The sequence below is a fragment of the Loxodonta africana genome, chromosome 3 (genome assembly GCF_030014295.1).
Source record: "Loxodonta africana isolate mLoxAfr1 chromosome 3, mLoxAfr1.hap2, whole genome shotgun sequence".
NCBI lineage: Eukaryota > Metazoa > Chordata > Mammalia > Proboscidea > Elephantidae > Loxodonta > Loxodonta africana.
Genome location: NC_087344.1, coordinates 59,197,056 through 59,219,979, shown reverse-complemented (window position 1 = coordinate 59,219,979; position 22,924 = coordinate 59,197,056). Strand labels below are relative to the sequence as shown.

The 22,924-nt window shown below is 42.0% G+C and overlaps 1 long non-coding RNA gene across 1 annotated transcript; it reads left to right on the top strand.

Moving 5' to 3' along the window:
* The first annotated feature begins 1,737 nt into the window (after positions 1-1,737).
* Positions 1,738-9,541, top strand: LOC104846368 (uncharacterized). The gene is made up of 4 exons (XR_010321320.1): positions 1,738-2,052; positions 3,793-3,850; positions 4,513-4,655; positions 6,117-9,541. It is a non-coding gene; the product is annotated as an uncharacterized LOC104846368 (long non-coding RNA).
* Positions 9,542-22,924: the final 13,383 nt, after the last annotated feature.

The following is a 22,924-nucleotide window of genomic DNA, read 5'->3' as shown; positions in this document are numbered from 1 at the left end:
GCATTATTTAAACACAAATGCCTTGGTCCTACTCAGTGGTTCAAAACTTGGCCTCTAACCAACCTTGTTTTTAACATAATACTGTCTACTTCAAAGGGTGGTTGTGGGTCTTGTCAAGGTTATAACGTGTCCATGAGCTGCTTGGACTAGCCCTTATGTTACCAATTCCCAATCTGACACAAAATGTCCTTGTCTCTTCCCAAGTAACACACACAAAAGACAAACTATCTTCAGAAAGCTTCGTTTTGCTTGAGACAAGCAAAAGGAGTCAGCTGGAGGACTAAGCCTCTCCAAAGGACTGACTTGCTTGAGTCAGGAAGATTACTGCTTTTACGTACCAGGTTATGTTAAGTGGCCTTTCTTTATTCATGCGGTTTCTGAGAAAAAGGCAGGGGTTTCGGGAAATGGCTGTGGCTATGGAAATGAGGCGCTCACGCAGCCCTAGGCCAAGATGGGGTCTGCAGCAAAGGGCTCTGGGACTGTTAGCATCACTCATTACTGCATGTGGCCTTAGCACAGCTCCCCAACTCTGCCATTTTGACCCCCCCCCCCCAGTGGGTTGGATATCACGGTGGCTTCTGAGAGAAGTTCATCTGGTGGACATGGCTATCTTTTGTACGCATGCTTGGCACCTGTTGTCTCGAAAGACAAAGCTGTGGTTAAGTTTGGCTAGGCAAGTGAAACAATTTCTAGATCGCTTCTGCAGATGATGACTCTGTGGTGAGACCGTCTCTACATGCTGAAAACTTCTTCCAGGATGTGGCCTTTGCATGCAGATACGTTTGTCAAGGCTGCTTCCACGGAACTCTTCGTTTAGTTCTCATCTATCTCAGTCAGCATTCAGTACAGGTTTTCATAACCTTCAGGCACTGAGCTAGGTCAAAAGGACCCACAAGTGACTGTGGTACCTTCCTGTCTTCAGAGGGCTTCCACTTTACCACGGATACAATGTTCCCATTTGTTAGCCTGTTTTGAATTTTATAACCACGTAATAAGACAAAGACAATGACTTGCTGAACAAGATTAGACTAAAACCCAAGTAATGGTCCTGTGAGTGGGCTTGACAGCTTTCAGCTTTGCTAATAGGCCTAAATTTCAGCCGGAACAGCAGCTTCCCAATCTGGAAATATATAGGATGGAGGTGCCACCTCCTTTCCCCCACAAAAAGGGAGGCCCCGCGGTGCCCTAGTAGTGTTCCCGGGCGGGTGGATTTTCGCCTCCTATCAGGCCCTGATGTGAAAGCCGGTTACTACGAGGTCTTCACTTTTGGGGGGCTGAGAACACCCCTTCGCCGGCTACTCTGCGAAGAAGGAAGCCGCTTCACCACCACATGACAAGCCCGCTGCGGTCCCGCCCGCTACTGGGTGAAGCCCCAGCCCTCTGGCCGCTGCGCATTCATCCTTCGTAAATGTTCTGGGTCGTCGCTCACAAACGTCCAGGGTTAGGCTGGAGAAGGGGAAAGGGAGAGAGGAGAGCGCAACGCAAGGAACTGACCCTGCACTTCGCAGCATTCCTTCCTCCCGCCTTTTCGCCAAGCCCCGTGCCTCCTCGCCGCAGCCTGCGCCCTGGACTCTGGGCCCCAACCAATCGCGAGGCGGTGCGAGCCTCCCCGGCCGGGGGCGTGGCCTGCACGCGGGGCCTGGCGCGCCTGCGCCCTGCCGCCCGCCCCTCGCCGGGAGGACGTGGTGGAGGAGGAGGCGGGTCAGGGAGAGCGAGCTGCGGGCGATAGCGCGGGGCGTGGGTGAGGGAGCCCCCGCTGGAGCCCGGCGCGTCGCCCCAGCCCCTCCCTCGACGTCAGGCCGCTGAGGCAGCGAGAGCGAGCAAGAGGGAGGGAGAGCAAGGGCGGGAAGAAGGGGCTGGAGCGAGCGAGCGAGCGAGTGCCCTCGCGTGTGGCGTGAGGCGAAGCTGCCTGACCGCCCCCTTCGCCGTCCCTTCTCCGCCTCCCGTTCCCCAGCCCGTCCCGACCACGGAGCAGCACTATGTCGGCGCCGGCAGCCAAAGTCATTAAAACGGAGCCCGACTTGGACCTGTACGGGGCCGCGGAGACCTCAGGTAGAGAGGAGACGAGGCCGGAGGCCGCCCTGGGGCGCGCGCGGAGGCGCCGAGCGGGGGCGTCGCGCGGGGCCGCCGCAGGTCTCGGCGCCTTTTGTGTGTGCGCGACCGGGCCGGGGGGGTGCCGCGGCCTGCTCTGCTTGGCGGGCGACGTCCCCTTCCTCTCCCCGCCCTCCCGAGACGCCCCTCTTTATTGTGGTCCGCCATGATGCCTCGCTCCGGTCGGCCGCCGCCGCAACGTCGTGGGCCCCGCGCCCGGCCCTCGGCGCGGCCACCCCTTCCTGCCCGCCCGGGGAGCCGAGGCTGGCTTCGCCGCTGCTGCTTCCTGGAGCTTGGACAAGGTGGGGCGCGGGGAGCCCCGCAGCCGGCCGCGCACCGGGCCTGGTCCGGCCGGGAGGATGCCCTGGCTGGGAAGCCAGCCAGATGCGAGCGGCCAGGGTATCGGAGGGACTTTAAAAAGTCTTCTGGAAAACATTCTAGCCTTCTCTGTAAAGGTTTTCACGGTAGGGGCTGCAGACCCCCGGATCGTGCCGGGCATGAACACCAGATCAGGCCCCTTCACACCAACTTACCAGACAGAAGGAAACCCTGCTGGCCTAGTGGTTAAGAGTTAGGGCTGCTACCCAAAAGGTCGGCAGTTCGAATCCACCAGGCGCTCCTTGGAAACTCAGTGGGGCAGTTCTCTGTCCTGTAGGGTCGCTATGAGTCGGGAACGGCTCGACGGTGGTAGGTGGTTTTTTGTTTTTGTTTTAATCGGACAGAAAGGGCATCTTTTGCATATTTCCATAGCACCACCCTTTTTGATCCGATCTCTCCGATACCTCTGTTCAGATTCAACAGTTACTCCCTGTAAGGGTGCCCCGCAATTCTGTGAGCGGCGTCTGAAACAAGCAACCCGCCCACATTTGGGGTGGGGAATGAGAAAGGTCAGATGCAAATCCTGCGGTTCACCTATTCTAAGGAGATAGAGTGTTTAGGATTGTGATGTATTTCCTAGTGGCCAACCTGTCTTTGTAAGTGTGTCTTATGTCTTAATTGTAATAGATACTGAGCAGAATCTTCAACTTCCTAGAAAAAGTGGTTCTTTTGCCATTGATGGTGGCCTGATATTATTGTCATGGGAGTTAGTTTCTGCATTTTGGTTAGCAGCTTACTCTGTTAAAAGTATAAAAACCAACCAAACGAAACCCGTTGCCGTCCAGTCGATTCCGACCCATAGCTGCCTTAGAGGGCAGAGTAGAACTGTCTCATTGGGTTTCCAAGGAGCAGCTGGTGGATTTGAACTGCAGACCTTTTGGTTAGCAGCAATATCACTTAACCACTTAGCCACCAGGGCTCTTGCTACAAGTATATAATATGATAAATAATAAACATCTAGAGTTTCTGAATAAAGTTATTCCTCATTTATCATAATACAAACTTTAGTAGTTGGTCTCTTTTTCCAGTAATGGGACTCTTAAGTACTAGAGTCAGAAAACATATTTTCTAAGTTGTCTAGCAGGTCTTTTTTTTTTTTTTCCTAGCAGGTAGTATAATTTGGAAGACCCTTTAATTAAAAAGTAATTTGTCAGTTAAATGCATGAACACTGGAGAGCATGCCTTGTAGTAGACAGTGTTGTTTTTTAAATATCTTCATTGAGATGTAATTCACATACCATAAACAGTGTTTTTTAACATGAGGGAAACTAGTTAAATTTATTTTCTAATTAGTATTGAACTTTATGCAACTTTTTCTTGCAGAAAAAGAACAGCAGGAAGTAATTGAACATACTGGTGAAGTACAAAATGATATAGACAGGTAAAGTTTTTTTTAATTTACTTGGAGGCATTTTCTGAGATGCATATAATGGCTTAGTAGTCATTGAAACTGTGGTCAACTAAATCTTTATCCACTAGGCAAGAAATGATTATAACTTAGTTGGAAATACCTTGGAGATTCAACGTTATTTTCTGTCAAACAATTTGTCCAGTCACCAGAAAATATTTCATAAAGGTACATTGACCTTGCATAGATTGGGTTTGCTTTCAAAAGCTACGAATTATCTGAATCCTAGTGTGTGAACTTCTGTTGGTTTAGCATTATGGCATCAGTATTGCTCTCACTTGCCTTATAATTTTGTTATTTCACCAGGGGCTTTATTGAAATATTCTGCTTGAGGGAAACAATTGAAGTTGACCTGGTAATAGTAGATTAAATATACAATGTTACCAAAATGCTCACTTTGAGCAGTTGAACTGCATTGTTGCGTGTTTATGGGAAAGCAGGTTGAACTACTTCCCAAATGCCATCACAGTTTTGACTTTTGAGTTTCTCTAGCTACGAGAAACTAGATAATTTGGTTATTATGAATAAGTAGTTTGCACTGTTCTAAAGCTGTTAAAATATCCACTCTGTAGCCTCACTGAGTTTTTTATTTGTTAAATCCCATCATTGTCAACACATCTTTTCATTTGTTTCAGACCTAATGAACAAGTCAGTGAGGAGATTTTGAAAGTAGAGCAGGAATATAACAAACTCCATCAACCATTCTTTCAGAAGAGGTCAGAATTGATGACCAAAATCCCAAGTATTTGGGTAAAAACATTTGTCAACTGTCCAAAAGGTATGCCCGCCTGCCACAAGTGGGTGGCAGAATATTACTAAAGAATATAAAATGTTAATGCATTAGAGTGGAGGGACCTTGGTGAGGCATTTGTCTGACATGCAGGTTTGATGCAGAGGTTGAAACATTCAGAGGGGAAAAGACTTAAATAATGTTTTCTACCTATTTAGAAGAGACTGTATTCTAATTTAGAACTCTTTAATTTTTTTTTTGATAAAAAACGGTGACAGCAGGGATGCATTACCCGATCAGCAAGGTAAGCATGTATAAGGCATCAACAAAATAAGGGCACCAGTTCCAGAGCAAAGACCCATAGATGCCAGGCAGGCAGGAGACAGGGAAAAGTGAACACTGCAGAGGAAGGGAACTGGCAGGGCACTAAATAAAATTGATACCAGCTCCAGTGGGTGAGAATATGCCAGCTGGAAATATATTCTGCGCAGGTCACGAGGGCACCCACGTGCAAGGTTGTTTAAGCTATGAGGCCCCTGCCACTTCAGCGCCTTCGTTGACACCTATCTCCTACAGTCCCCTCCTGTGTAATTGAAACTCCTTATCTTGGCAGGCCTCTTGGGAGTAGGGTATACTGTTTCTTTCTAATAAATAAGAGGTAGGAGTGGGCTGTCCAGTCTAACTCTTGCTACATTCACCCAATATGCAGCTGGATCCAATATGAGTGATTACTGGGCAAGGATGGATTATATTAATAGATAACAGGTTTCTGATCCATTTTGAGAAAACCATCTTGGACATCCATGTCTGCTGATGCAGCAACTCCGGGCCGGAGGGCCAGCAATGCTCTCTGCCGTGATAGAAACACAGGGTATGCTCTTGCGCACGTACGGGAACTCCAGTCCCAGATGGCGCGCAAAAGCAATGGAACTCAAATAAGCCAAGCATCGTAATGAATTCAGTCAAGTTACTTTCTAACTGTATAACATGTATGTACAGAGTTATGTCTTAAGTTTTGTAAACAATGATATTATAACTTTTAAAATCTTTGGCATATACACAAAAGCAATCTAGTATACATTTAATATATTACTAACATTGATAGCATTTTAATATAACACTAACGTATCAAATGTCCAAAAAATACTGGAAGCGTATTTATCTGACATGTTAAAGTTTAAATTTACGTTTGGAGTTTTGTTTTTTATTGTCTGTTGGGCGGGACACAGTGCATGATACATGCTAATAAACGAGATATTAGGCACATCAAGAGGACATATATTTCAGTATTTATTGTGAAAGGTATGTTTCTGTTTAGCAACATGAGTGTGTTTCTAAATTCATCTTCCAGGAAAGCAACAAAGGGCATTTATCAGATCATTACATTTATATTTTATCAGAATATTTGCGTATCTTTGTGTAAGGAAATTGACCAGTTCCTCAAGGAAATGAATATGTAGATAATAAAATTTATATAAACATATTTTATTTTCCATTTCCCTATTTTAGAATCTGAAATTGTCGCACCTTCAGACCCTATAAATAACAGAAATACAGATCCTGCTTTGTGGAATAATTTTTCTTCTAATGATGTAAACTATTGGATCGAAAGAGGGCCAAGTGATTGTCAGCATCACAGTGGACCATTTGAAAATTCATGTCGAAAATTTCTTGATGGTAAACAAACAAGGTTCTGTAGCCAGAATATATTTCTAGGGTGCAAAGCTAATGGTGAAAATTATAAGAGGGAGTGGCTACTGTATTCTCCCTCAGTCGGTTCTGTATTTTGTTTTGTTTGCAAATTATTCAGTCCTAAATCTAATTCTCGGTTTGCTACAATTGGATTTAGCGATTGGCGCAACTTGAGTATGATTGATAAACACGAAAATAGTTCAATTCACAGAGATTGTATGTTGGCATACTTAAACCGAAGACGTGGTTTTGGCTTAACTCATGAACTGGAAACACAAATTAATGAAGAACGTCGGCATTGGAAAGCTATTTTGCAACGTGTTGTTGCTGTCATTATAACAATCGCTGAACAAGGATTATCTTTTCAAGGAAAAAATGAAGTATTTGGGTCCCCACAAAATGGAAATTTTTTGGGTTTACTTGAACTTGTTGCTCAGTTTGATCCATTTTTAGCAGGTCACATTGCAAAATTCAGTAACACAGGAAAGAGCAACCCATCATATATGTCTAAAACAACATGTGAAGAATTGATAAATCTAATAAGTAATAAAGTTCGATTCACTATTTTCAATGAAATAAGTCTAGCTCGATATTTCAGTTTGTCTGTAGATTCCACTCCTGATCTTTCCCATACAGATCAGCTAAGCATTGTTTTAAGATATGTATCTCCAACAGATGGGAAACCTGTCGAGCGATTTATCACATTTGCTACCTTAAAAGGTCATACTGGTGAAGAAATTGCAGAGCAGGTACTTCACTATTTGTGTGAAGTTTGCAAAATTGATTTTTCTAAGTGCAGAGGCCAGTCCTATGACAGTGCTGCCAATATGTCAGGGTGTTATAAAGGCATGCAACAGAAAATTTTAGAACGTAATGAATATGCTATTTTCGTACCATGTGCTGCGCATTCACTTAATCTTGTAGGACGAAGCGCAGTAGACTGTTGTCCAGAAGCAGTTGATTTTTTTTCTACTGTTCAGTTACTCTGCACATTTTTTGCTGCCTCTACTCACCGTTGGGCAGTTCTTAAAACACATTTAGGCAGTGATCGAGTATTAAAATGCCTCTCTAATACACGTTGGGAAGCGCATGCTGTAGCAATGAGTGCAATCCTGGAATCATACACTCAGATTCTAGATGCCTTAGAAAACATTGCTGAAGACCAGACACAAAAAGGAGATACCAAAAGAGAAGCTGAGAGCATCGCCAACAAAATGCAAACACTGGAGTATGTGTTTATGTTGGTTATGTGGAATAATATATTGCAGCATTTTCACTGGGCAAGTCAAACTCTCCAAGATTCAGAAGTAAATTTAAAGACATGCACAGATCTCTATCAGTCATTAACAGGGTATTTACATAATTTAAGAGACTATTTTGAAAATTTTGAAAACACAGCAAAGCAGATACTGCCAAATACTGATTATCAAGCAGTTCATCATGGCAGAACCATTAGAAAGAAACAAGTAAATGAGGGAAGTGCTCCAGAAGTATTGAGTGCCAGAGATCAATTTCGCGTAACCACATACTACGCCATTATTGACACACTTGAATCTTGCATGAAAAGAAGGGCAGAAGTATATGAAGTTCTCTCAAATAGATTTTCTTTCTTAAACAACATAGATGTACCCGATGAAGAATGCATGGAGGCGTCCAAGAAATTAGTGCAGGCTTACCCCGATGACTTAAATACAAACCTCCACGGAGAGGTGCGACAGTTTCATTCTTACGTTAGAACTAAGTTTACAGATTCAGGAAAGACACATTTTACTCATGAAGACATGTATGAGTTCATAATAGAAGATAAAATACAATGTGTATTTCCCAATGTTGAAATTGCTTTACGCATGTTCCTAACTTTAATGATCACAAACTGCACAACAGAACGCTCATTTTCGTCCCTAAAGAGACTCAAAAACCCTCAGCATACAACAGTGACTCAAGTAAGACATGATTCATTAGCCATACTATGTATGGAAGTAGATATTGTTCGACAGCTTGATTGTGATGAAATCATTGAAGAATTTGTAAGAGCAAAGAATAGAAAGAAATGTTTTTACTTGTAACACATTAGAGGTGAAAGATCTGTCTAAAAATAAAGCAATTTGTTGTAATACTTGTTTTCTGATCATTAAATTTTCATTGATGATTTCATTTGTGTATAATTTCATTTATTGGAAAACACATCGGAATTGAAGTATGAGCCATTCAGAGCAAAATTGGTGAAAGTCAGTTTTTTGTAGTGAGAGATCAACAGAATTTTACATTGTTGAAAAAACTAAGTTCACTGACACATTTTCTTTGTTGCAGAATGTGTGGAATATTCTTTGTTGAAGATGTGGCATATAGTAAAAATCTTTTGTGCCCCACGTCCACTAAAAATTTTACGACCCAGTTCATCTCATTCTGCTGAAATGATATACGCCACTTTTGCGTTCAGTCACTGATATTACAGTTTAATTTTAAAAGAAGCCACATCATGGACACACACGTATGTGCACACACACATATACACGTGTATGTCTAACTCATATCCTGTTTGAATGCATCAGTAAGCAGAGAGGCAGCACAGATTATCAGTGCTTAAGGCCGCTGGTTTTCACCTCACTCCCCACTTCCTGACCTGTTTCCAGTGGACTCCATCCCTGTCCCCTGTGTGGTGTATGCTTTCCAGCATCCCCCCTGCTGGGCTGCTCTGTTCTTATTCTTTTCCTGACTAATTCTGGGAAACATCTCAGTTGGTCCAGCCTGGTCCCTGGTGGCTTTCTGTGAGACTCTGAAAGTTAAAAACTGCCTCTCTTACCTGACAACCCATCAGCAAATACACAATTGCAGCATTCTTTGGGAACCCTTTGAGGATCTCCCAGCCTGCTAGGCTTCCATAGAGCCCAGGCAGAATGTGCAGGTTGAAGGAAGAACAGCCAGTCAGGTTCCCACCTTACCAATCACATGCCACCCTTGTTGCTTGCTACACCACCTTTCACATACCAACTCCAGATGTAATCCTTGGCCGAAAGCATTTAACAGGAGCATAGGGAGCAAGAACCCTGATGGGAAATGGCTAGCCAGATGATAATTAACTTCCGCTCAGGCTGTAGGATAAAGTCACACACCACGTAATGTCTTTTTGGGCAAGGTCTGACTGCATATAGGTCCGTGGTCCCATAAAGTTTTGTTTTAAAGGAAAAGCAGCTGTCCTTTTATTTCTCCCAAATGGTTTCAAAGACCCCAAATCCTCTGAGTGAACCAGCAGTGGGCCTCAGGCCTCATCCCTGTCCTTGCAGCACTGCTGCCTCTGCCACCTTCCCGTCCTGGCTTCATTCACCCGCCCAGCAGCCAAGCAACCCTTCACTCCCTGTGCAGGGAAGTTTCTATGCTCCTGCCGCAGTTGCCGGTGGGGAGCCTGGCAAGGGTGGTGGCTGCACATAATCTGTAAGATGCCGTATCAAGAAGGTGGCAGCAGCCAGGACTGACACCTCCAGCTGTGCTCTTGGTGCCTGCACACCTGGTCCCCAAGGCCACCTCTCCACACCTCCTGTGCGTCCCTCACCCTGTACCTGGACGTGCACAAAGATCTGCTCCGGCTGCTGACACAGCTCTTGCCCAGCCCGCCGCTGCACACCCAACGAGGCCTGCTTCCTGTGTCCTTAGGCGAGCAGAACAGTGAACGGGGCTGAGCAACCCCAGGGACTGCCTGTATGTACTATAATATGGCGTTCACACAATGTCCAAATCACACAGCATCCTGTTTCACGGAACGTATCGTGGACGTTAAGCGACGCAGGACTGTAGTCGGACGCTTTCGATACTTAAAAATTTCCAAAGAGTTGGAATCATCTTGAGTGACATCTTCATGCCAAAATAATTTCGGAAGCAACACTCCTCAGATGTCTATAGCTAGCGGAAACCAGATACTTGATTTTTCAGCATTAGAGAATAGGATAAATCCCAAGGCTGGAGGAATTTCAGGGGAGGAGTGCCCTGGGTTGGGAGCAAAATATATTGCACAGTCTCCGAAGAATGTGACCCTCCTCCCCTTGGCCTCTCAGAAATAGAGGCCTCAGGCGGATTTTCATGCCACTGCTTCCTGTATGAGCAGATCTAAAGATGAGAAATAGGAGACCGCAGAAAAGCTTTTTCATTTCAGTTATAGAAATGCTCATGGCGAATCGAGTTTTTGGGTTTGCTTTAAAATACTCCAGTTTTTTTAAAAAAATGAGAGGATGGGAGAAACATGAAAGAGTTAGCAAAATATTGATAATCTTGAAGCCAGATGATGGGTGCATAGAGACTTCTATTACCATTCTCTCTGCTTGTGTGTATGTTTGAAGTTTTCCATGCTAAAAATTTTTTAAAATCTTTTCTTAGATTTTCTATAGAAAGGACTCATGGAAAATTCCTCAGATCTCCTTTCACCTGGCCTTATATTAGTTTTTGTTGTTGAGTGCCATCGAGTCGATTCCAACTCACAACAACCCCATGTGACGGAGTAGAACTGCCCTATATGGTTTTCATGGCTGTAATCTTTCTAGAAGCAGATCTCCAGGTTTTTCTCCTGCACAGCCGAAGGGTGGGCTCAGACTGCCAATGTTTTGGTTAGCAGCCAAGCACTTAACTGTTGCGCCACCCAGACTCCTTCATTAGTTATTTATATCCAGGACATTAGATACAACCAAGTGAGCACAGAGTTCCTCTCTTGCAGGAAATTTATATAACCAGTTATTTTTCAGTTGCACTAATTAAAACTGATGGCAATATAGATGCTCTACAAGAATAATTATCAAATAATAGCTGTAGTTAAAACACACACAGACACTCAAGTTATTCATTGACTCTACACTCATTCAAAACCCAAAACTCAGACCAGATGCTGTCAAGTCAACTTCAACTCATGGTGACCACATGTGTTACAGAGTAGAACTATTCTGTAGGGTTTTCTTAGCTGTAATCTTTATGGAAGCATATCACCAGGCCTTTCTTTCATGGAGCCTCAGGGTGGGTTCAAACCATCAGCCTTTAGGTGACCAGCCAATCGCAAACCGCTTGCTCCACTCAGGGACCTTTTCTGCATTCATTCAACGCAAGATTTATTGAGCTTACTATGTGGCAGGAGCATACAAAGGTGAAGCCTGATGCCATTATCTGAGTTCCAGCTTTATACTTACTGTATGACTAGATTAAGTTATTTAACCTTTGTCTCATCCGTAAAAAGAGGACTACAGTGAAAATCAGATGAGATGGTGCTTGTCTAGTGCCTAGCGCAGCGCCTGATAAAGGTAGGAGCAAAACAAACGATAGATTTCCTCACCCCCCCATCCTGGGGGTCACAGTCTACTGGCGAATATAGAATTGGTAGTCTTAACTCCCACAGAATTCAAGAGTTCCTTCTGCACATTTGTGATGGATGACAGTACAAATGCTTCCAGAGAAAGGAACACAAGAGATTTTTTTAAATAGCATGTTATATTTTTTCAGTTATAGAAATTATAAGTGCTTACTGTAGAAAAACTGAGCCCGACAGAAAAGTGTAAAGGAGAAAAGTAAAAATATCCCTAAACCCACCAACCAGAAATAAGCACTTGAGGAAGATACTAAAATTAACCCAACACATTCCCATCCCTGTATTCCCACCTATATAGTCCCACTTCCACTATAGAGACTGAGAGGCTAAATACTGGATTTCCCAGGCTCCCTTGTAGATGAGAGTGGCCATGGGACATGATTCTGGTCAAAGAGACCTAAGCAGAAATCTGTTAGGGCATCTGGAAGGATCTTAATGTTTCTGATAAAAGAGACAACCACCATAGGGACATGCTACTCGTCCTTCCTGCCTAAGGTGTGTACGTGATGCCTGGAGCTGAGACAGTCATTTTGTGACCATAAAGAACAGAGAGTTGTATATACCAGCTATGACATCATCAAGTTGCTGATGCCAGGCCCTCAGCCACCTTACCTCCGGACTACTTATGAGAGAAAAATAAACCGTTGTGTGTTCCAGCCACTGTAAGTCAGGTTTTCTACTCCTTGGAGCCTGATAACATTTTTGATGTATTTCTTGCTTAACAGAATTTGGAAATCCTACATGCAGTTTCACATCCTGGATTTTTCGTGTGCCATTAAATCATAAGAATCTGCTCACATTACCAAAAAGCATTACAAAACCCTGTATTAGTGTTTGTCATGTAGTTTTGTATACCATTTCCATATTGCTAGAAATGTAGATACAAAAAAACCTGATAGGTCCCAAATATTCTCTTATAAATAACACTGAGATGATCTTCATTGTATGTAAGTCTTTGCATGCATCTTTGAAAAATTCTAAAGAATAGATTCTAGAGGGGAAATTACTAGGTCAAAGGGCATAAATCACTAGGTTGAAGTCTCATAAAGGCTATTCTGGTATTTAGAACCGACAGATTAGCTACATGGCAAAAGTGGAAGTCAGTGATGGTACTCTGGGCCTTCCCCTCAGGGGCACATGTCAGAAGTTAGTCTATCAGCCAGCACATATTTATTGAGTAGCTATTTCACTCCACGCACTATGCTAGGCACTGGCAATACAGTGATGAACAAAACTGACATGGTCCCTGCCCACTTGGGAAATATCATTTATCAGATGGCTACCCAGAGATATGGTGGCCGATATTAAATGGACCACAGCAGACTAATGAAAGGAGAGGCTCACCACAAAGTTACAAAGCAAAAACCAACTGAGAAAAATATTCGTGATCTGTATGACAAATACAAGGTTAATGTACTTTACAAAAAAAAAAAAAAAACCCACTGCCATCAAGTCAATTCCAACTCATAGTGACCCTAAAGGACAAGAGTAGAGCTGCCCCATAGGGCTTCCTAGTCTGTAAGTCTTTACAGAAGCAGACTGCCACATCTTTCTCCCACGGATTATTAATATACAATAATCTAGTTATACCATGATTGGTACACAGTCATTAAAAATAATGTAAAAAATATTTAAAGGCACAGAAGAAGGTTCAGGGTATGTTTTGAAAAGCAAAAAGCGGGTTTCAAACAATATATTCAGTATGATCTTATTTTAGCAAAATAAAGATTATATGTATTTTAGAAAACAGGAAGGTTACGTACCAAAATGTTAACAGTGAATTCTCTGGGTGACAGGATTATAATTGATGTTTATTTTCTTCTCTTTGCTTATCTGCATTTTCAAAATCTTTATAATAAACTTGCATTGTATTTTAAAAAGAAAAGAGAATCGCAACTTTTAAATGTTTTAAAAAATACCACAAACATCGACCTCATTTCTGTCCAACCACCCTCTCAAATTCTCTGTATTCCTGGTACCAGGAACCTGTTTATTTTGCTTCTGTACTTCACTCCTCAATGGTACCTGGAATCCTCACTTCTTGATACTTTGGGATTTAAGCCCATCCAGGAAGTTTTTTATTTCAGATATTGCATTTTTCTGTTTCAGAATTTCCATTTGGTTCTTTTTAATAATTTCTGTTTCTCTGCTGAGATTTCCTATCTTTTAATTCACTACAAACACTTCCTTACAACAAAGAACATGGCTGTAATAGCTGCTTTAAAAACAAAACAAACAAACAAACTATATCCTTATCTACTAATTCAAACATCTGCATCATCTCAAGGTCAGTCTCTGTTGGTTGTGTTTTCTCTTGAAAATAGATAACGTTTTCCTGTTTCTTTGTGTGTCAGATAATCTTGAATTATGAATGTTATAGAAACTCTGGATTCTGTTTTATTCTTTGGAAGAGTGTTGACTTTTTGCTGCAGTTGTCTTGTCAGGTAATTAACATAGTTGGACTCAAATCACAGACTTTACGGTGAACAAATCAAATATCAGTTCAATTATTTTATTTTTATGAATCTGCTTGTAGTCTCTCCTATGCATACAGGGTTTAGAGATCAGTCAGAGACTTGGACAGAGATTACACAAAGAATTGGTGACTCCCCTTCCATGACTCTCTCCTTTCCATAACTTCCCCTCACTTTCCAGTGGCTTTCCAGTGGTTGCCCTGAACTCTATCATCTTTTGTTCATGTCAGAGAATTAAGTTTTCTGTTAGAATTTTAGACACCCTCAAGTATGCTGACTGCAGTCTACCCTAAGGATGAAAGCCATAAAAAAGAAGAAACATCCTGTACCATTCCCTTTTTTTCAAATGCTTATTCTCCAGAATCTGCCTGCCTTTCTATACTCTCCAGTGTTTCCAGTCATTTTTCCTGGGGGTGGGAAGCGCGTGTCCAGATAGTTGTTATCTGCAGAATGTTCAGTCTAGTTGGAGCTTACTTGGCCATATTCTAAGTAGAACTCTTTCTTGGGAGATGACAGAGACCTCAGAAACGTAATAAAGAAGCAGCATTGATGTAAAACATAATTTCGAATAAATGATTGCTACCAGACCCTCTCAGTATTTTACTGTCAATATGATTTGAGGCAGAATTTTGAATCACAATTTTAAAAACTATTTTGTAAAAGAAAACTAGCACATTAATCTTGTTGTTAGGTGCCGTTGAGTCGGTTCCAACTCATAGTGACCCTATGTACCACAGAACGAAACACTGCCCAGTCCTGCGCCATCCTTACAATTGTTATCCTTGAGCCCATTGTTGCAGCCACTGTGTCAGTCCATCTTGTTGAAGGTCTTCCTCTTTTCCGCTGACCCTGTACTTTACCGAGCATGATGTCCTCCTCCAGGGACTGATCCCTCCTGACAACATGTCCAAAGTATGTAAGACACAGTCTAGCCATCCTTGCTTCTAAGGAGCATTCTGGTTGTACTGCTTCCAAGACAGATTTTTTCGTCCTTTTGGCAGTCCATGGTATATTCAGTATTCTTCACCAACACCACATCAAAAGCATCGGTTCTTCAGACTTCCTTATTCCTTGTCCAGATTTCACATGCATATGACGATTGAAAATACCATGGCTTGGGTCAGGGGCACCTTAGTCTTCAAGGTGAGGTCTTTGCTTTCCAACGCTTTAAAGAGGTCCTTTGCAGCAGATTTGCCCAACGCAATGCATAGTTTGATTTCTTGGCTGCTATTTCCATGGGTGTTGATTGTGGTTCCAAGTAAAATGAAATCTTTGACTTCAATCTTTTCTCCATTTATCATGATGTGGATTATTGGTCCAGTTGTGAGGATTTTTGTTTGCTTTATGAAATGTAATCCATACTGAAGCCTGTGGTCTTTGACCTTCATCAGTAGATGCTTCAAGTCCTCTTCACCTTCAGCAAGGAAGGTTGTGTCATCTGCATAACGCAGGTTGTTAATGTGTCATCTTCATATAGTCCAGCTTCTCAGATTATTTGCTCAGCACACAGATTGAATAGGTATGGTGAAAGGATACAACCCTGACACACACCTTTCCTGACTTTAAACCACTCAGTATCCCCTTGTTCTGTCCGAACAACGCCTCTTGATCTATGTACAGGCTCCTCATGAGCACAATTCAGTGTCCTGGAATTCCCATTCATCGCAATGTTGTCCATAATTTGTTATGGTCCACACAGCCGAATGCCTTCGCATAGTCAATAAAATACAGGTAACATCTTTCTGGTATTCTCTGCTTTCAACCAGGATCCATCTGACATCAGCAAAGATATTCCTGGTTCCACGTTCTCTTCTGAATCCGGTCTGAATTTCTGACAGTTCCCTCTTGATATACTATTGCAGCCGCTTTTGAATGATCTTCAGCAAAATTTTGCTTGCATGTGATATTAATGATATTGTTCGATAATTTCTGCAGTTGGATCACCTTTCTTGGGAATAGGCATAAATATGAATCTCTTCCAGTTGGTTGGCAAGGTAGCTGTCTTCCAAATTTCTTGGCATAGACAACTGAGCCGCTCCAGTGCTGCATCCGTTTGTTCAAACATCTCAATTAGATGTTCTGTCAATTCCTGTAGTCTTGTTTTTCTACCAATGTCTTCAGTGCAGCTTGGACTTCTTCCTTCAGTACCATCGGTTCCTGATCATATGCTACCTCTCGAAATGGTTAAACATCGACTAATTCTTTTTGGTATACTGACTCTGTGTGTTCCTTCCATCTTCTTTTGATGCTTCCTGTCATTTAATATTTTCCCCATCAATCTTTCACTATTGCAACTTGAGGCTTGAATTTTTTCTTCAGTTCCTTCAGCTTGAGAAACGCCAAGCAAGTTCTTCCGTTTTGGTTTTCTATCTCCAGCTCTTTGCACATGTCATTATAATACTTTACTTTGTTTTCTTGAGCCGCCCTTTGAAATCTTCCATTCAGCTCTTTTACTTCATCATTTCTTCCTTTTGCTTTAGCTGCTCGACACTCAAGATCAAGTTTCAGAGTCTCTTCTGACATCCATCTTGGTCTTTTCTTTCTTTCCTGTCTTTCTAATGACCTCTTGCTTTCTTCATGTATAATGTCCTTGATGTCATTTCACGCCTCTTCTGGTCTTTGGTCATTAGTGTTCAACGTGTCAAATCTATTCTTGAGATGGTCTCTAAAATCAGGTGGGATATGCTCACTGTTTTATTTTGGCTTTTGTGGACTTGTTCTGATTTTCTTTAGTTTCAACTTGAATTTGCATATGAGCAATTGATGGTCTATTCCACAGTCGGCCCGTGGCCTTGTTCTGACTGATGATATTGAGCTCTTCCACCATCTCTTTCCATAGATGTAGTCTATTTGATTCCTTTGTATTCCGTCTGGCGAGGTCCATGTGTATAGATGCCGTTTATGTTGGTGAAAAAAGGTATCTGCAATGAAGAAGTCATTGGTCTTGCAAAATTCTATCATTTGATTCCCAGCATTGTTTCTATCACCAAGGCCATACTTTCCAACTACCGATCATTCTTCTTTGTTTTCAACTTTGGCATTTCAATCACCAGTAATTATCAATGCATCCTGCTCGCATGTTCAATCAATTTCAGACTGCAAAAGCTGATTTAAAAAATCTTCAATTTCTTTATCTTTGGCCTTAGTAGTTGGTGCGTAAATTTGAATAATAGTCATATTAACTGGTCTTCCTTGTAGGCGTGTGGATATTATCCTATCATTGACAGCGTTGTACTTCAGGATAGATCTTGAAATGTCCTTTTTGAGAATGAATGCAACACCATTCCTCTTCAAGGTGTCATTCCTGGCATAGAAGACTATATGATTGCCTGATTCAAAATGGCCAATACCAGTCCATTTGAGCTCACTAATGCCTAGGATATTGATATTTATGCATTCCATTTCATTTTTGATGACTTCCAATTTTCCTAGATTCATACTTCGTACATTCCAGGTTCCGATTATTAATGGATGTTTGCAGCTGCTGCTTCTCATTTTGAGTCATCCCATGTCAGCAAATGAAGGTTCTGAAAGCTTTATTCCATCTATGTCATTAAGGTTGACTCTACTTTGAGGAAGCAGCTCTTCCCTAGTCGTCCTTTGAGTGCCTTCCAACTTGGGGGGCTCATCTTCCAGCATTATGTCAGACAATGTTCACTGCTATTCATAAGGTTTTCACTGGCTAGTTCTTTTCAGAAGTAGACTATTGGGTCCTTCTTTCCTACGCTGTCTTAGTTTGGGAGTTCAGCTGAAACCTGTCCTCCATGGGTGACCTTGCTGGTATCTTAATACTGGTGGCATAGCTTCCAGCATCACAGCACACTCAAGCCCCAACAGTATGACAAACTGACAGACACACGGAGGAACACATTAATAAGTATGGAAAAAAGAATTTTAGAACTGCAATATTATTTAACTTTTGGGTTGGATTTTGAGTGATTTTTATTTTCTTCTTAATTTGGCATATTTCTCAAATTTTCTAATAATTTTATCATCAGGAAAGAATGTAAGTGTAGCATCATGGTTAAGTGGGCTTTGGAGTCAGACTTGGATTTAAATCCACCTTTGAAAGTTAATACGTGTGTCAAATTGGGCAAGTTATTTAACCTCTCTAAGCCTCGACGTTCTTATCTGTAAAATGGTGATAATAATAATAATTGCACTTCATAATGTTGTAGTGAGCATTAAATAAAACAATATGAGTAAATTACATAACTGGTCTTCCTTGTAGGTGTGTGGGTATTACCCTATCACGGACAGCATTGCATTTCAGGATAGATCTTGAAATGTTCTTTTTGATAATGAATTCAATGCCAATCTTCTTCAATTTGTCATCCCCGGCATAGCAGACAATATAATTGATTCAAAATGGCCAATACCATTCCATTTCAGCTCACTAATGCTTGGTGGTGTACTGGTTAAGAGTTATGGCTGCTAACCAAAAGCTCAGCAGTTCAAACACACCAGGTGCTCCTTGAAAACTGAATGGGGCAGTTCTACTCTGTCCTATAGGGTCGCTTATGAGTCAGAATTGACTTGACGGCAGTGGGTAATGCCTACGATATCATCTTCAAGTGTTCCATTTCATATTTGACAATTCCAGTTTTCCTTGACTCATGTTTTGTACAGTCCATGTTCTGATTATTAATGGTTGTTCGCAGCTGTTTTTTCTCATTTTGAGTCGTGCCACATTAGCAAATGAAGGTTTCGAAATCTTTACTCAATTCACGTCATTAAGGATGATTCTGCTTTGAGGAGGTGGCTCTTTCCCGGTTGTATTTGCAGTGACTTCCAACTGAGGGGCTCATCTAACATCACTATATCAGACAATGTTCCTGTACTATCCATAAGGCTTCACTGGCCAATTTTTTTTTTTTTTTAAGGAGATTACCAGGACCTTCTTCCCAGCCTGTCTTGTCTGTAAGCTCGTCTAAAATCTGTCCACCATGGGTAACCATGCTAGTATTTGAATACCAGTGGCATAGCTTCCAGCTTTGCAGCAACACGCATGCCACCAAAGTATGACAAACTGATCTAACCTGAAACACAACACTGTCAGTGATAGGATAATATCCAAATGCCTACAAAGAAGACCAGCTAATATGACTATTATTTAAATTTATGCACCAACCACTAATGACAAAGATGAAGAAATAGAAGATTTTTACTAACGTCCGCAATCTGAAATTGATCAAACATGCAGTCAAATACGTTGATAATTACTGGTGATTGGAATACAAAAGTTGGAAAGAATGTAGGATAAGTAGTTAGAAAATATGGCCTTGGTGATAGAAATGATGCCGGAGATCACATAATAGAATTTTGCAACACCAATGACTTATTCATTGGAAATACCGTTCTTTAACAATATAAATGGTAACTGTACACATGGACCTCATCAGATGGAATACACAGGAATCATATCAACTACATCTGTGGAAAGAGTCGATGGAGAAGCTCAACGCCATCAGTCAGAACAAGGCCTGGGGCCGACTGTGGAACAGACCATCAATTACTCATACACAAGTTCAAGTTGAAGCTGAAGAAAATTAAAACAAGCTCGTGAGAGCTAAAATACGACCTTCAAGATATGCCACCTGAATTTAGAGACCATCTCAAGATAGATTTGATGCATTGAACACTAATGACTGAAAACCAGATGAGTTTTGGGATGACATCAAGGATATCATACATGAAGAAAGCAAAAGGTCATTAAGAAGACAGAAAAGGAAAAAAAAAAAAGACCAAACTCCATGTCAGAAGAGACTCTGAAACTTACTCTTAAATGTAGAGTAGCCAAAGTGAACAGAAGAAATGATGAAGTAAAAAAACTGAACAGAAGATTTCAAAGGGTGGCTCGAAAAGACAAAGTAAAGTATTTTAATGAAATGTGCAAAACCTGGAGTTAGAAAACCAAAAAAGAACATGCTCAGCATTTCTCAAGCTGGAAGAACTGAAGAAGTACTTCAAGCATCCAGTTGCAATATTACAGGATTCTACAGAAAAAATATTGAACAACACAGGAAGCATCGAAAGAAGTTGGAAGGTCACTGTACCAAAAAGAACTGGTCGACATTCAGACATTTCAGGAGGTAGCATATGATCGAGAACTGATGGTATTAAAGGAAGAAGTCCAAGCTGCACTGAAGGTGTTGGTGAAAAGCAAGGCTCCAGGAATTAACGGAATACCAGTTAATATAGTTCAACAAATGGATGCAACGCTGGAAGGTCTTACTCTTCTATGCCAAGAAATTTGGAAGATAGCTACCTGGCCCACCAACTGGAAGAGATCCATATTTGCTCCCATTCCAAAGGAAGGTGATCCAACAGAATGCAGAAATTGTCAAACAATATCATTAATATCACATGCAAGTAAAATTATACTAAGAATATTCAAAAACAGTTGCAACCATACATCGTCAGAGAACTGCCAGAAATTCAAGCCAGATTCAGAAGAGGAAGGGAAACCAGGGATGTCATTGCTGATGTCAGATGGATCTTGGCCGAAGGCAGAGAATACCAGAGAGATGTTTACCTGTGTTTTATTGACTGTGCAAAGGCATTGACTGTGTGGATCATAACAAATTATGGATAACATTGTGAATAATGTGAATTCCAGAGCACTTAATTGTGCTTGTGTGGAACCTGTACGTAGATCGAGACAGTTGTTCGAACAGAACAAGAGGATACTGAGTGGTTTAAAATCAGGAAAGGTGTGTGTCAGGGCTGTATCCTTTCAGCATACTTATTCAATCTGTATGCTGAGCAAATAATCTGAGAAGCTGAACTATATAAAGAAGAATATGGCATCAGGATTGGAGGAAGACTCATTAAAGACCTGCGTTATGCAGATGACACAATGGGCTCAAACACAGCAAAGACTGTGACGATGTTGCAGAACCAGGCAGTGTTTAGTTTTGTTGTACATAGGGTTGTTGTGAGTCAGAACCTTTTCAACACACCTAACAATAACATAACAAACAAATTACGTAGCTCAGGACTTGCTCCCAGAATGTCCTCAATCATTGTTAGCAATGGTGATGATGGTGAAAGAGAAGGAGAAGGGGAAGGAGGAGGTCTTAGAGAATGTTCTTTAAAACCCTATAAAAGTGATTCTATCACAAGGTGGTTTAGCAGGGTGGAGCCCTGGTGCCACAGTGGTTAAGAGCTACGACTGCTAACGAAAAAAGTCAGCATTTGAATCCACCAGTTGCTCCTTGGAAATCCTATGGGGCAGTTCTACTCTGTCCTGTAGGGTCGCTATGAATCAGAATAGACTCAACGGCAACAGGTTGTAACCTCACAGTGGAAGGCATTAGTAGTTCAGGGATAGAATTCTCACTTTCCCTGCTGGAGACCCAGATTTCATTCCTGGCCAATGTACCTCCTGCACAGCCACCCCCCATTTATCAGTGGAGGCTCACGTGTTGCTATGATGCTGAACAGGTTTCAGTGGAGCTTCCAGACTAAGACCAACTGGGAAGAAAACTTGGTGATCTATTTCCAAAAATCAGCCAGTGTAAACCCTATGGATTACATCAGTCTGATCCCCAGCCAATCATGAGGACAGTTTAGGATGGGGCAGCATTTAGTTCTGTTGTGCATGGGGTCGCCATGAGTCCCCCAACTCCACAACAGCTAACAATAACAACCTCACAGTGCTATACCTATACCTAGGATGCCAGCTAAGCCCAGTTACTTTTGGAGGCACCAGATTCCACGTAGTAAGAATCTGGAAACCCCTTTCAGTGTATTTGGAAATTGTTGGGCCTCCAGGATTTTCTACCTGTAAACAGTCCAAATGCCTGGTTCTAATGAGCAGAAAATAATTTATGAGTGTTCATTCTGTATACGGAAATGGAAAACTCCTCTAATCTCAAGCTCTGCTCCTAATCTCTAAATGGGCAAGGAGCCCACCTATTTAGAGCTCTCAACTGTGTCCTACTTCCTGTTCTTTAGGACCAACAAGTCGATTCTGCCACCGCTACTGAAGCCCTAGGTCGGTACTTGCTGCCTTAGTTTCCCGCATGCAGCAGTTCACCACTAACATATCATTATTTGAGGCAAAAGGAGCTTCTCCATCCCTCCCAATTCCTCATCATTTCTTCTCCCCACGACTTTCTCTTTTAAGATAAACAGTCCTATCAGCAAGAAGCAACAGACAAAATAAGATGGTTTCACTTGAAAGCTGACTAGCACTCATTCTAGATGTAGGCCCGTTGTGTCTTTCCAAAAAGAAGTATGAAAGAACAAAGAATTCTTCCAGATCTCTACTGTATTGATAACATATTTGAAGAGCCTTAGCTTCTTTGTTTATGCACACACCAGAAGTTTCATGCCCTTTTCCTCCTATAATGGCTCAAAAACATCCTGAATTCAGGTCAAGATGATTGACTAACCAAACAAAAACCAAACCAACTCATTGCAATCCTGTAGGACAGAGTATAACTGCCCCATAGGGTTTCCAAGAAGTGGTTGGTGGATTCAAATTGCCAACCTTTTGGTTAGCTGCCGAGTTCTTAACCACTCTACCACCATGACTCGGGAGTCAGACTACATGGGTTCAAATCTCAGCTCATTTATTCTGATCTAATCAGAGGTTAATCACTTAACCTCTCCAGAATCAGTATTTTTATCTGCCAAGTAATGAAGGCAAATGAGCCTGCCTATTTAGGGGATTGTAAGATTGTGCCCATAGATGCCCCCCCTCCCCATTATTATTCAAAGGATTGACTAGAGCTGGAATCTGAGGCAATTCAGTTTCTGGTAGAGCCTCTCCCTATTTAATTCTGAATAAGAAACTGAAGTGA